Below are 14,150 nucleotides of genomic sequence, written 5' to 3' on the forward strand. Positions count from 1 at the left end.
CATTATACCGGACTCATTTCTCTGGAGGAAGATGGCGGAAAGTGCTGAAACGTGTAAAAAGCATGCCTGTGCGTGCTGGGGTGAAAACTTTCTTCTTTAAATTACATGCAGGTTTTTTGCCAGTTAAGACATGGCTTTCTGATAAGGAATTCTTCGTTCCATGGGGTGACCACTGTTTCTTGTGCCGCAAACCTGAAACGATTGAACACGTGTTCCTGGAATGCTGGGATGGCGTGTTCTTCTGGTATGTCCTGCAAAAGACCTTAAAGAAGGATTTCCCTTTGGATGCACAGGGAATGAAGTACCTAATGGTTGATAACGAGGATGGTTTTCCATATGATATTCCTATGTTAATCGCTCTGCATAGTATTTCGACGTCACGAATGGCTGTTCGCCATGCAGACGTTGATGCTCGCCCTGCAAAGAGTACATTCGCGAGTCTCTCATTTCATTTCTCGAAATGGAAAAAGTGAGAAAGTGTGCACCCGATTGGGTGCCCCGTATGAAATGCTTGTTACACATGAAATTGTTCTAAAATTATGAATTTGTCACTACGTGGTTGACTGTTATACCAATGCAATGAAGTAAAAAGAAATAGTCGGTGGCGTAATGGTTTCAACATCGGGCTTCTCTTCCAGAGTTCCTGTGTTCGAATCCTGCCATCGGACAATATTAGTAATGTTTTTATTGCAGGATTATTTATTGTATAATTATTGTAGAGTGTACTAGACTGGAGGACTGTGTCCAACGAGGGCTCTGCGCTGAGGCATTTTTTATTGAAAATCCAGGTGGCGCCACCGTCACTTGCTTTCGAATGAGGGGCCCCGCTCGCCGGCCGGACGTTTGTCGCGTCGGAGACCCTACGGGCGCGTTCACACTGGGGAATCATGCGTCTACAGCGAACGGAATTCTCCTGCCGCCGAAATTCCCGCCGTTCACACTGATTTGCCGCCGGACCGCGATACAGCGCCATCTGCGGTGTAAAGCGCTAACCTTCAAGCAAGCGCGGGATATCCCGGATGTGCCCGCAGCCTCGAAACTGCGCACTTATCTCCGCTGGCGTAGAGTTCGCGTGGTTTTATTTTTGCGCCTCATCGCTGCAAGCAACGACAATGAACCCTGAGCAAGAAGAGGCAGTACTGCTAGGCTTGTTGGCAAGCACCTTTCAGGCGATGCATGCCGCGCAGAAGAATTCGCAGATGAGACGACGCCAGCGACGATGGTGGGTTCGTCCTGCTTTGCAAGAGCGCGAAAAGCTTCGTTATGCCACCAAACAACTACCCCTTCTGCGAGATCGCGACGAGGAGTACTACCGAGAGTAAGTTGAGATGTATTGTTATTCGTGACAACAAAAAATGTCACAGTTTCGCCCTAAGGGCGAAGCAATGAATGCGATAGCAACACAGCAATGTCATACGAAGTAAGGTGAGCGGCTTTGGTAACAATATGAATTGTAGTAAGCATGAGCTGATTAAGTAAGCAGGTGTGCTGCGGCGTAAGTAGACCGACATGAAGAGAGACTCGATGACCACGAGAAGGCGCTTGTGAAACGGCGATGTTAATGAGAAGCGCTTCCCGTGGGCAGCGCGTGCGAAGGGACACACCTGTAGCGCTGCACTGCCGATCCGGGCAGCATTGCATGTGTAGCCTGCGTTGGAAAATGTGGCCCGACTATTACTAACTGAATGAACAAGCGTGGTGTGAGCGCGCACAAACAAACATGAAGAGATCACACTGAATGACTGCAGACAACGACTGTCAAAACGCTGGCAGCAAGCAGCGGGCGAAGGTACGTGCGGTCTATCGCTGCAACGGAAACTGAGCGGCGAATGCACGGCGCATAAAGGTCAGACAGAGCCGTGTGGAGATAAGAGACGGTGCGAGCGAGCGACGAGCGCGGTTGTTGGCAGAGTGGAAGTGCGCCCCCCCCCCCCCCCCGGTCCCTCCGGCGCTGGCTTCCCGCTTCCTTGCTTGCGCGTGGGAGATTGAGTGCGTTCGCTCTCCGTGATAGCGCGCGTCCTCGCACGCTTCCGCTCGGGCATACGGCATGCGGCGAAGATTTTATCTATAGGGAACCTCACGGCGACCGCGACGACGACAGCGACGCCGACGGCAGAAATCCAGTTGAAGTGTCCATATAATTGCTATCGCAATAATAAGTTTCGGACAAATTCGATCAGCATTTCCGACGTCGCGACAGACTTCGATGACTGCGACAACGCGCGCGCGTCCGACTCGGCCGCCATCTTCGAAATTCTTACTCGCGCTCCGATTGGTCCGCGGTGAGGGAATCTGGCGGCAGCTGCCGCAAAAATCGGTCCGAGACCGATCGGCGCGGAAAGGGCTATTCCGGCGGATCTCGCCGCCGCCGAACTGGGTTCCGCGCCGCTCCAGACGCCGAATGTCTCAGTGCAAACGCGCCCTACCGCAGCTGCATGGAGCTTTGACAGGCGGATGCTCGGTCGCGGTAACACTGAGATTATTCCCCACCCATTTATTGTAAATAAAATAGAAAAATAGCGGCGCAAAGAACGCAAACGACGCAACAACAACGGTGCGTCGAGCAGAGAACAGCTGCTCAGCCCGCGCGCTCACCTCAGCCAATGAGTGCTGCCGAAAGAGCCGGAGCCAATGTTTATTGGCCGCAGATTCAGAATAAGGCGGCGACGGCACCGCCGCCACATTTTCCGCGTTTTTGCTTCACCCTCGACGCTTGCTAAGGCGTCCGCTGGACCCACTCTCCAATTCTAGTACACTCTAATTATTTTATGAAACTATGCACGAGGCTTATAGTCGGTTGTTTATTCTATGGCTACATCGCGTTGGACCCTCTGCTGTGACTACCGAAGCGCTCCCTGTCGGCGCTCGTTAGTGTCACAATGCAGTGCTTCGTTGCAACGCTCCTAGATGGCGACTATCCCATCCGTTGCATCCGTTCCCGGAAATAAGTCGCGAAACCCGGCATAAAACACTTCCGTGTTAAAAAAGATTTAGATCCATATAAAATTGCAAGATAATTTGTAATAGAATCAGGACAACACTTGACTTCAGTCAACCAAGAGAACAGGCTGGTTTCAGGAAGGGATATTCTACGATGGACCATATCCATGCCATCAATCAGGTAATTGAGAAATCTGCGGAGTACAATCAACCTCTGTATATGGCTTTCATAGATTATGAAAAGGCATTCGATTCAGTAGAGATACCAGCAGTCATAGAGGCATTGCGTAATCAAGGAGTAGAGGAGGCATACGTGAATATCTTAGCAAATATCTACAAGGATTCCACAGCTACCTTGGTTCTCCGCAAGAAAAGTAGAAAGATACCTATCAAGAAAGGGGTCAGGCAAGGAGACACAATCTCTCCAATGCTATTCACTGCATGCTTAGAAGAAGTATTCAAGCTCTTAGACTGGGAAGGACTAGGAGTGAGGATCGACGGCGAATATCTCAGCAACCTTCGGTTTGCAGATGACAATGTCCTATTGAGCAACAATGGAGAGGAATTACAACAAATGATTGAGGACCTTCATCGAGAAAGTGCAAGAATTGGGTTGAAGATGAATATGCAGAAGACAAAGATAATGTTCAATAGCCTGGCAAGAGAACAAGAATTCAGGATCGCCAGTCAGCCTCTAGAGTCTGTAAAGGAATATGTTTATCTAGGTCAATTACTCACAGGGGACCCTGATCATGAGAAAGAAATTTACAGAAGAATAAAATTGGGTTGGAGTGCATACGGCAGGCATTGCCAAATCCTGACTGGGAGCTTACCACTGTCGTTGAAAAGAAAAGTGTACAATCATTGCATACTACCGGTGCTAACATATGGGGCAGAAACTTGGAGGTTAACAAAGAAGCTCGAGAACAAGTTAAGGACCGCACAAAGAGCGATGGAACGAACAATCGTAGGAGTAACGTTAAGAGACAGGAAGAGAGCGGTGTGGATCAGAGAACAAACGGGGGTAGACGATATTCTAGTTGACATTAAGCGGAAGAAATGGAGCTGGGTAGGCCATGTAATGCGTAGGATGGATAACCGGTGGACCATTAGGGTTACAGAATGGATACCAAGAGAAGGGAAGCGCAGTCGAGGACGGCAGAAAGTCAGGTGGGATGATGAGGTTAGGAAATTCGCAGGCGCAAGTTGGAATACGCTAGCGCAAGACAGGGGTAATTGGAGATCGCAGGGAGAGGCCTTCGTCCTGCAGTGGACATAAATATAGGCTGATGATGATGATGATGATGATGATGAAAATTGCTGGGATGAAAAAGATATATAGCCTACCTGTTTCAATCAAGCAGGCTAGGGGACTATTTGTCACCGCCCCTTTTCAATAGGGGATGCTAATAAGTCATCATCACCCCCACGCAGTGTTTGGTGCCAGCCATGTCTTTGACATGTTTGAGGAGTCCTCCTAAGGTTACTTTTGTGCTTTGGTGGGCTATATATGTTTAAGATGTGCGTGCAGTGTTTGCTCCTATTTCGAGGGAGAATCGTGATGATCTGATGTTGTGTCACTGTACGAAATCGTAGTTTGTATGGCAGTTATCGATTTGGATACTAACCTTAGGGTTGTAGTTTATTAGGGTGCAGTATACTCCGAATTTCAGCCTGTTTTTTTTTAATTTTTATGTCCACTGGAAGACGAAGGCGTCCCCCTACGATCTCCAATTGCCCCTGTCTTGTGCTAGCTGCTTCCAACTTGCGCCTGAAAATTTCCTAACTTAATCACCCCACCTAGTTTTACGATGTCCTCGACTGCGCTTCCCTACTTTTGGTACCCATTCTGTAACTCTAATGGTCCACCGGCTATCCATCATACGCATTACATGGCATGCCCAGCTTCATTTTTTTTTCTCTTATACTCCTTTAGAATATCAGGTATTCCGGTTTGTTCTCCGATCCACAACGCTCTCTTCCTGTCTCTAAATGTCAGGCCTAAATTTGTCTATTTCATCGCTCTTTGTGCGGTCCTTAACTTGTTCTCGAGCTTCTTTCTTAACCTCCAAGTTACTGCACATTATGTTAGCACCGGTAAAATGCCATGATAGTACATTTGTTTGTATATGTACCTGCCGTATGCGCTCCACCCAATTTATTTTTCTGTAAATTTCCTACTCATGATCAGGGTCGGCTGTGAGTAATTGACCTAGATAAACATACTCCTTCACAGACTGTAGAGGGGGGCTGGCGTTCCTGAATTATTGTTCCCTTGACAGGCTATTGGACATTGTCCTTGCCTTCTGCATATTAATCTTCAACCCCTCTTACGCTCTCTTGGTTAAGATCCTCAATCATTTGTTGCAATTATTCCCCATTGTTGCTGAACAGGACAATGTCATCTGCAAACTGAAGCATGCAGTGAATAGTGTTGGAGAGATTGTGTATCCCTGCCTGACCCCTTTCTTTATACGTAATTTTCTACTTTTGTTGTGGAGAACCAATGTAGCTGTGGAATTTGTGTAGATATTTCCCAAGATATTCACGTATGCCTCCTGTACTCCTTGATTTCGCAATGCCTCTATGACTGCTGGTATCTCTACAGAATCAAATGCCTTGTCATAATCTATGAAAGTCATATAGAGAGGTTGATTTTACTCCGCAGATTTTCTCGATTACCTGATTGATGCCATGGATGTGATCCATTGTAGAATATCCCTTCCAGAAGCTCTTGGTTGATTAAAGTCAAGTGTTGCCCTGATTCTATTAGAAATTGTCTTCGTGAATATTTTATACAATACTGAAAGCAAGCTATTGAGCCTATAATTTATCTATTCTCTAATGTCTCCCTTCTGTTGGATTAGTATAATGTTGGCATTCTTCAAGTTCTCTGGAACACTTGAAGTCGTCATTGCGTATAAAGGGCCGCAAGCTGTTCAAGCATGATATCTCCGCCATCTTTGATTAAATAGACTGTTATTCCATTTTCTCCGGCAGCTTTACCCCTGGTCATGTCTTGAAGGCCCTTCTAACTGCATCGCTAGTTATAGAAGGAGCCTCCGCATCCTGTTCATCACTACTTCGAATGAAAGTAGCTTGGCTGCTCTGCGAACTGTACTTGTCAGTATAGAATTCTTCCGCTGCTTTTACTATGTCATTGAAATTGCTGATGCTATTCCCTGCTTATCTTTCAGTGCATACATTTTGCCTTGTGCTATGCTAAGTTTTCTTCTCACTGATTTCATGCTTCGTCCATATTTTACTGCTTCCTCAATTTTTTTCACGTTATAATTTCGGATACCCCTTACTTTCTTTTTATTGATCAGTTTCGACAGTTCAGCGAATTCTATCTGCTCTCTCAAGTTTGACACTTTCATGTTTTGCCGTTTCTTTATTAGGTCCTTTGTTCCTTGGGAGGGCTTACCTACTGGTTGCCTTGGTGCGATACCTCCCACATCAACTGCTGTTTCTGTGATCGGCCTAGTTACGGCTTCATTCATTACCTCTATGTTGTCTTTATCTTCCTGTTCTAAAGCTGCATATTTGTTTGCAAGCGGTCCGCTTCGGGCTAGGAAACTAGCGCGACCCATTCCACTAAAATAAAGTTTTTCCATCCATCCATCCATCCACCAGCCTGAATTCGTCTGCTTTTGCCCGTACTGCGTCTAGGTAGGCCTGTTTCTTTTTGACTAATTTTACTCTTTTTCTCTTCAAATTGAGAGAAATTCTAGACCTCACTAACCCATGGTAACTGCATTTTACCCTACCTAGCACTTCTACATCCTGCACTACGCTGGGATTGACAGAAAGTATGAAAGCTATTTCATTCCTTGTTTTTCCATCAGGGCTTTTCCAGGTCCACTTAATTCATGTTGCTGAGCTTCCTCAAGAAGGTATTCATTATTCGGAGCCTATTCCTTTCCGCGAATTCTACCAAAATCGCTCCCCTAGCGTTCCTAGAATTGATGCCGTAGTTGCCAATTGCTTGCTCACCAGCCTGCTTTTTCACCACTTTTGCATTGAAGTGGCCCATGACTACGGTATAAAGAGTTTGCACCTTTCTCATTGCTAATTCAACATCTTCATAAAACTGTTCTATTTCTTCATCATCGTGACTAGAAGTTGGGGCGTAGGCTTGTACTACCTTCATTTTATACCTGCTATTCAGCTTTATTACGACGACTGCTACCCTCTCATTAATGCTGTAGAATTCATCAATGTTGCCCACTATGTTGTTATGGACTAGAAATCCTACCCCGGATTCTCTCTTTTCTGGAAGACCTCTGTTGCAGAGGACGTGGCCGCTAGCACTGTGTAAGCCTCATCAGTTCTTCTAACCTCACTAAGGCCAATAATATCCCAGGCAATGCCTGATAATTCTTCAAATAGTCCTGCTAAGCTAGCCTCACTCGAGAGGGTGCGCGTGTTGAACGTTGCCAGGTTCAGTTTCCATTCGCGGCCTGTCCAGACCCAGAGATTTTTAGCACCCGCTACCGCGTAGCAGGTCTTACCGCCGCCTTGGTCAGGGGCTCCGCAGCCACTGACGACTGAGGGCCCTGGGTTAATTGTCGAAGTAATGAGGGAGGTAGTGACCGAATACTGAACCAGGGAGTCCAATTCCTGTTCTGGTGAGGGAGTGACTTTGATGAAGCTTAGTGGTCCTTCCTAGTTTGGTTGCACCTGAACTAGTATACCCCCACTAGCTCTCGGCAATATATTGTAACACACAGTTGGTTAAAGTTTAATTGATTTACTTTGGCCGAACTTGTGCCCGGCAAACAGTTAAGCAAGAGTCTCGCTCCAATGTACACGTTCTTCTCACAAGCGTTCCACACGTCCACTTCTATCTGTCAGTACCCACTCTTGAGGTCTAGGTAGGAAAAGAGTTTTGCATCTTGTAGTCTATCTAGAGTGTCATCGATTCTTGGAACTGCATGGGTAAACATCCCGCTTGGTGACGGCGTTCAGCTTCCGGTAATCTATGCAGAAACCCAAGGTCTGGTCCTTTTTCTTTACAAGTACTACAGGTGACGCCCACGGACTTGCCAACGGCTGAATTACGTCGTCTTTAAGTATTTCCTTATCTTGACTTCCGATGGCTTCTCTCTCTTTTGGCGACACTCGGTAGGGATGCTGGCAAATAGGCGTCACTGATTCATCGACAATTATGCGATGTTTGGCGATAGGTGCACGTCGGACCTTGGATGAAGTGGAAAAGCATTCGGCGAATTCTCTTATGAGGTTCTCTATTTCCTCCTTCTTTCCGCGCAACATACCTGGTTCGATGTCTATTGATGCAAGAACAGAACCCACATCTTGGGAATTCGATAGTGCATTCTCGGGAATGCTTAGGTCCGTAACTTCGACGAAGTTATTAAGGCTTGCAATGACGGTTCCCTTCGCGACATGTTCCACTTCATTTCCAAAATTAGTGAGGGATACGTTGGCACCTCCGCCACGCAGCTGAACAAGGCCTCTTGCCATGCAGATCCCTTTTTCTAATAAGGATCTGGTGTTGCTGTCTGCAGTCTCTTCGTAGTCACTGAACGCGTTGCTCCTTACTGCAACACCTACGCTGGATCTCGGAGGAACCATCAGATCGTCATCAGCAATGCAGAGGGCATCGAATTTTTCTTCCGTGTCAAATGTTCCGACAGCGTGCCTCGTTGAAAAGGCAACACGTGATTCCCGCAAATCGATTACGGCGCCGTTAGCCTGTAAGAAGTCCATGCCAATAATCAAGTCTCTTGAGCATTCGGAAAGCACAATAAAGCTAGCGACGTAGGTGAAGCCTCGTATTCCTATTCTAGCCGTGCACTTGCCCGTCGGGTCGATGAGGTGTCCTCCCGCAATGCGGACTTGTGGCCCTTTCCAAGGAGTCAGCACTTTCTTTAGTTTCCTGGCAACCTCACTACTTATTACAGAGTAATCTGCACCTGTGTCCACTAACGCATTCACTTCGTAACTGTCAACAAACACACAAAATCGGAAGGGACATCGCTATTATGGCACTGGTTTCTGAGTCCCTCGTCGTCGTTCGGAGTCATCGATGGAGGCTCTTCTGTTTTCGCATCGGCAGCGGCCTTACCTCCCAGGTCGCTGACTCTAGTTTTCCCGACGCGGGCTTTGTGAACGGTGTGTTGGGGAGCTTGGTGACGGACGGGGGCTCGGTGACCGTCACCTCAACAGTGCTGTTGATCGAGGTTGGTGTTGCTGAGAGGCGTATGGGGAGCTTTGACCAGTTAACAAGTATTCCTCAATTTCGAATTGATGCTCACCATTTCGATGGCAAGGTGCGTTTACCGGAAAACCACGGAGTCTTGCCTGGCGATAGGGGCACATTCGGTAGAGGTGGCCAGCTTCACCACGGTGGTAGCAAAGAGGTATTCGCTCGGGAGTGCGCCATACATTGGCCTTCCTAAATCTTCTCTCGGGTGGCGACAGCGTATTTCTAGGCATCGCGTTGTTAATAGATGCAGTGGCTAAGACCTGAGCACGTCCGGGAGTTTGCCGCAGTACGTCGGCATATGAGAGGTGGCGCAGTAATGGCGCTTGGGGGTGTGCACTGAGCTCTGGTTCCCGGATCACCTGTCTGACCTCTTCTCGAACCACGTCTGCCAGTGAAGTGGGCGTTGGAGCGTTCTGGTCAAGTCGTAGCCTCTGAGGCTCCTCTTGCACTACAGATCGTACGAGCTCCCGTATGACTTCCACGCTGCTTCCTAAGTCTGCTGGAACTGCGTCTACAGAGGTGACGTTCATTTCCCGGTTGTACATCCTTGATCGCTGAAGCATCGTTCTTTCCATTGTTGTCGCCTCCGAACGAAACTCGGCGACCGTGCGCGGCGGACTAGGAACCAACCCTGCGAGCAGTTCCTGTTTTACGCCCCGCATTAGATGGCGAAGCTTCTTGTCTTGGCTCATGTTCAGATCAGTTCGGCGGAAAAGGTGGGACATGTCTTCTACATACATGGCGACGCTTTCATTGTTGCGCTGGTTTCTTGCTTGTAGGGCAGCTTCGGCCCTCTCCCTGCGGTCCGTACTCGGGTAAGTGGCAAGCAGCTCCCGTCGGAAAGCATCCCACGACACAAATGTCGCTTCGTGGTTTTCGAACCACGTTCTTGCGCTGTCCTCTAACGCGAAGTAAGCGTTTCGCAGCTTGCGCTCTCGTTCCATTCGTTGAACTCCGCGACGCGCTCAAAGCGTTCCAGCCAGTCCTCTGCGTCTTCAAATGTGTCGCCATGGAAACGTTCTGGCGTCATCGGCGGATTCACTACGATGATCGGTTGGCGTGACCTGAGTTGTCATCTCGGTAGCGTTTCTGTTAACAGATGTTGACGCTCCGAGAGTATCCGGCAAAGGGAAAAACTTGGGGGGCTCACCACGTAGGCGACGACTGCTGCGTTGGTGAACAGGAGTCAGTTCGGTGGGTGTGAGTCGGCGAGGGTCCGGGCTGCGTTCTCTGACTCGAGAAGGACTTGAGCTCATACCCCGCACCTCCACCAGAATTGTAACACACAGTTGGTTAAGGTTAATTTAATTGATTTACGTTGGGCGAACTTGTGCCCCACAAACAGTCAAGCAAGAGTCGCGCTCCAATGTACACGGTCTTCTCACAAGCGCTCCACACGTCTTCTTCGTGCCCCCGCTTCGTACATAGCAACACATGGACAAGCAAAGGAGACGGCTGGCGCGCGAGATTTGAAGGCACCTTATGTCAATATATATATATATATATATATATTTTCCTTGCCGGTGTCAGGCACCACTCCATGTCAGGAAATGTAGTAGACTGGAGTAGGATTCGAGCTTACGACCTTCAGATTGGAGGCCGGGTATTCTACCTCTGCTCCACGCCACCACCACCGACAATATCGACAATAGAAGGTCAAATGCTGAGGAGGTGCGACTTCTTACTCAGGTTAGTGTTGCAAATAGGTTTGCAAATTCTGTACCCTGAAGGGTCGTGTTCAACTATAGGCAAACGTTATTTGTGTTGAAGAATATCTACATTGAAATCACCGTGACACAGAAGATGTTTTTGTTAAGGTATTCTAAGAATGACTAACAAAAAAACCAGAGAAGTGACAGCATTGCCCTTGGTGGGCGACAAACGACACAAATAATACTTTGTTTTAGTTTTACGGTGGGCACCCCATACTCACCATACTCAAAGCCGTTCCGCCATCCCCCCTTCCCCCCGCCTCTTTTTCCCTCCCACCAACCGTGAGGCTAGCGACTCCTTTGACTAGTTAAAGGGTGCTCCCTTCCTTCAACAAAGGAAACAAAATTTTCTGGAAGCTTGTGATTTCTGAGAATCTCTTTGTCGGTGCTTTTTCTGCCTCGATAGCGCTGCCTGTTTTCTTCTGGTACAACAAATCTTCCATCCTGAAGTGGTTCGCGAGGACGGGAAGGCTGGCGCTCTATTCTGCAGCCCTTGCAGGAGCACGTCTCATCACAACGACTTTAGGGTGCACCTCGTTGTGCACAGCATTACTGACTTTGCCAACAAAATTTCATCAGGTAGGATATCTCTCGCTGCCCAATTGATAACTTCACACGCAGGGATCGCTGGAAATGAAGAGGCTGATGGGCTGGCTTCAACTTGCACTCATAGCGACTTTGCTTGGCCTGAAATTTTGTGCAAATTTTGTGTTCGTCTGCTGATTCGTCCCCACCTACTCAATCAGCATCCATACCAGCGCTACGCAAACGGAACTTTCCCGCCCCGTGTTCGCGGTCGAGGCTTGCCTCATCGCGCTAGAGCGCAACTCCTGAAGCTAAGCGGTGGCTGTGTGAACGTTTATACAGACAAGGACGTGTGGCAAGTCCATCGTGTACGTCTTGCGGTTGCTGCGAGACACTTCAGCACCTGATATTGGAGTGTCCCGCTTTCAGTGCGCAGCGCATGTCACTAGTGAGGGACTATCATCTCCTTGGCCTGCGGTGTACCACCCTAGACGAATGTTTGTACCCCAGTGGTTGTGCACCTAGACGCGATCAAGCTCATCGCGCTCTCCTTAGATTTGTGGAATTAACTAAAGTTCACGTTTCTAACTTAGAGACTGTTTCTTCTATTTAACGTTTTTTTTTTAGTTGCGTGACCGCAGTGACCTGCTGTGACCGGCTTTACTATGTGGGACCTGTACTCTGTGTGCTACTTTATTCTTTGCGATTTTTTATCTGGCTCTTTCTTTACTCTTTCCTCCCCTTCTTCCTAGCTTCCATTTCTATGTTTCTGTTTCTTCCTTTCTGAAGAGTAGGCAGGCGTCGTGCCCCTTCTGGTGCCAGTTGCCAGCCTTGCTCCTCGCTTTCCCTTTCCTATGTATGTGTTGTCAAGTCAAATAATAATAATTCTTTCAATTTTTTCTTCTCCCTATCCAATACCATGAAAGGCAAGAAGATCATAAAGGGCGGTGCAAGCCTGTTCCTTGAAAAGCACAATTTAAATAAGGCTGCAACCTTCATTTCTCTGGACTGTGCTTCGTCAGTGGTCATTTATATATATATATATATATATATATATATATATATATATATATATATGTATATATATATATACTGTGAGCGCTAACTGTGCAGTTCATCATCGTCTTCATGTGTATATACCCATCCTCATAATCATCATCATTTTGTCGGGTTGGTGTTCGTGGGCTGTCTCGGGCTGTGTGTCAATATAAGAGCTCTGCCTTCGTCCCGGGCGTCGTCTCACAAGTGGTGGAGCGTGCGTTGATATACCCGTCCTCTTGCTCTACCGGTCACCCCTGGAGCTCCGCTCTGGTCGATGGTTGTGCTCGCCAACACCAGTCATGGCACAAACCACCGCATCCACTGCTGCTACCACCTCAGCTCCGCCTGCTGGGCCTATTTGGTCCGTCACCACACCGCAACGCGACCCTCAGGTTTTTTCTGGCCTTCCCGGTGAAGACGTGGAAGACTGGCTTGACCAGTACGACAGGGTGAGCGCTTGCAACCATTGGAACGAGTCAAACAAGCTCCGCAACGTTGCCTTCTACCTCAGGCAGGTCGCCCAAACTTGGTTTTTCAACCATGAGCGCGACTTCCCTGATTGGCCAGCATTTACTGCGCAGCTGCGACAGATATTTGGCACATCTGCTGGGCGCTCCGAAGTAGCGAAAAAGAAGCTCGCTACCCGCATCCAGGGAGCCGAGGAGTCTTATACCTCTTACATTGAAGACGTTCTGGCTCTCTGCCGTCGCGCTCAGAGTGACATGCCCGAAGGGGAACGTATCCGCCATATCCTGAAGGGCATCAACTCCGTTGCCTTTAACGCTCTTGTAGTCCAGAGCCCTACTTCGGTTATTGAGATCATCTCGACATGCCAACGCCTTGCCACGATCTGCGCCTTTCGTCTTCCACGCGCCTATTGCGACGCTCACCTTACCGACAACGACGAGTTGCGAGCGCTCATCCGCATCATTGTGCGAGAGGAGCTTCACGGCCATGGCCCAGCCAACACCACCATTGCGTCTATGCGCGCTCCTCCGCCCAATTTGCGCGAGATCATCAAAGAAGATCTGGCATCCATGCCAAGTGTCACACATGACCGGTCCCCTGCGCCTGTGTGTGCACCTACTTACGCCGAGATTGCTTCGCGGCCTGTGGTCCCAGTTCCATCTGCACCTGCCACCGTTGTCTGCGACCACCTGGCCTCGATGGCAGCGAAGGCCCCCATGCGACCATACGACTCTACCTGGCGTCCTTCCCGCCCAGTATGTTTTTACTGTGGCATACGTGGTCACATCTCTCGTTTCTGCCGCCGGCGCCAGCATGATGAACGACGTGGCTATTCCGCCTATGAGAGGGACTATTTGCCCAGATCAGACGCCTACGTTCCAGGACACTATATATCCTCGTCACGTCGCTCGCCCTGACCTTCGTTGTCCCAAAACATGTCCCGGTCTTCTCGCTCACCCCGTCGTCGTTCCCCGTCTCCGTTCCGCCGTACTTCATCGCCCCTGCGTCCTGCCTCCACTTCTTTCGGCAACCATCCGGAAAACTAGACGCTGCAGTTTTTGGAGGAGAAACTGCTTGTTTGCGAACTGTCCCAATTCCTCCTGCTCGCCCTGCTAATTTACTCGCTGTTTGTGTGGAAGGTGTTTCCGTCGACGCTCTTATTGACACTGGCGCCGCCATTTCTGTTATTCATCGCGCATTATGCTACCGTCTACGAAAAGTGCAAACTCCGT

Source organism: Dermacentor silvarum, chromosome 3 (assembly GCF_013339745.2).
Source record: "Dermacentor silvarum isolate Dsil-2018 chromosome 3, BIME_Dsil_1.4, whole genome shotgun sequence".
Taxonomy (NCBI): domain Eukaryota; kingdom Metazoa; phylum Arthropoda; class Arachnida; order Ixodida; family Ixodidae; genus Dermacentor; species Dermacentor silvarum.